The sequence below is a fragment of the Sinocyclocheilus grahami genome, unplaced genomic scaffold, assembly GCF_001515645.1.
Source record: "Sinocyclocheilus grahami isolate Dianchi unplaced genomic scaffold, SAMN03320097.WGS_v1.1 scaffold233.1, whole genome shotgun sequence".
In the NCBI taxonomy this organism is placed as follows: Eukaryota; Metazoa; Chordata; class Actinopteri; order Cypriniformes; family Cyprinidae; genus Sinocyclocheilus; species Sinocyclocheilus grahami.
In genome coordinates, this window is record NW_015505412.1 from 4,034,002 (window position 1) to 4,035,402 (window position 1,401).

At 37.5% G+C, this 1,401-nt stretch overlaps 1 protein-coding gene across 2 annotated transcripts in view; it reads right to left on the reverse strand.

Annotated features, from left to right (window-relative positions):
• Positions 1-1,041, reverse strand: part of LOC107597556 (ubiquitin carboxyl-terminal hydrolase 2-like) — a 28,594-nt gene extending 27,553 nt beyond the window's left edge. For both annotated transcript variants that reach the window (XM_016288685.1, XM_016288684.1), the window contains exon 1: positions 665-1,041. The gene's annotated coding sequence lies outside the window, so the exon portion shown is untranslated. The remainder of the gene's footprint in view (positions 1-664) is intronic.
• Between the last annotated feature and the right edge of the window lie 360 nt (positions 1,042-1,401).

A 1,401-nucleotide genomic window follows, 5' to 3' on the forward strand; every position in this document is an offset into this window, starting at 1 on the left:
GCTTTTGTTACTGTTACAACTAATCTAGTTGTGTAATCTTACTAGCAGGGTAAGGTTTTAGCAACACTACATGGCACTAATTTACACATTTTATGAATAAGTAGTATATTTACAAACTACTTTAATCAGAAGCAGACAAATAAGGGAAACATCAAGGTTTAAGACAAAAAAAGGGGGGTAACATGTTACACACGGCCCAGTCCCCCGTACTTCAGAAGCGTGTCACGTGATCAGGTGCGCGCTGACGGCTGCAGTGCATCGTTTCAGCGCTACATCACTAAACTTCACCAAGTACTAGATCAACAAAGCATAACCCGAACACTTTGAATAAATGTCAAGTTTATATTAATATCATATTTAAAAAAGAGAGACTGCACCAGACTAACGTACAATTACACGATACTTCGCAGTTATTTAAAACAAAAAAGACTTTGTATTCAGATGAATGAATTCAATCTGCAGGACTGGGTCTGAAGAATTAAATACCTAACTCGCGATTTACCGCTGCAGAACAATGTAATTCCATACATTTACACAAGACAACTCGCCGGTCGATGTTATGTAATTAGTGAAACGTCTGGACGTTTCCAAATGGGGCGAGTAAATTAGTGAGAACGGCGAAGCAAGAATGTGCAGCGCGAGCATTCATAGCATTATTACTCACCGAAGTGAGCGAGACCATCCTCCGCTCTTTCAGGGAAGAGCCCACCGCAAGTGAGACCTCCACGCAAGACACTTTGAACTCTAGCAGCCGATACACGATAGTTCACTGATGCCCTTCAAGACAGTATAAACAACAACCGAGGCATTTTGGTTGTTTCTGTCCTTGTAACATCCCAAGCTCTTGACTTCCAAAAAAAAAAAACGGTCGCTCACTTTAAGTGACGTCGGCGAGCGTTTCTTTCATCTAATTGGCTAATCCTGCTCTCGAACGTCATCACAATGCCACCGCCAACAATGTCACCCTGGCGACGGGAATAAACACTTTTGAGATTAGTAGCAGCGCTTGATGCGATTTAAAGGGATGGTTCATACAAACAAACAAACAAATAAAAAAAATTAATACAAAATCTACAAATAAATAAAAATGATGTATCATTTACTCACCCTCATGTACCAAACCTATATAACATTCTTTTTCGCGTGGAACAAAAAAGAAATGTTAGGCAGAATGATATATACATATATTAATATTTTCAAAACGATGCTAAACAGAAAAACCCTAGAGTGGCTCTAAAAACAAAATCACAGTAAACATATTTTGAAAAAAGAAATGGCCACGACAGCAGTGATGTTCATTAAAACTAGTAACAGTTTTAGTAAACTGAAATACAGCTTAAATAAAATACAATATAATTATATGAAAAACTTTTAAAAAACTTAATTGAAGTACTAAAATGA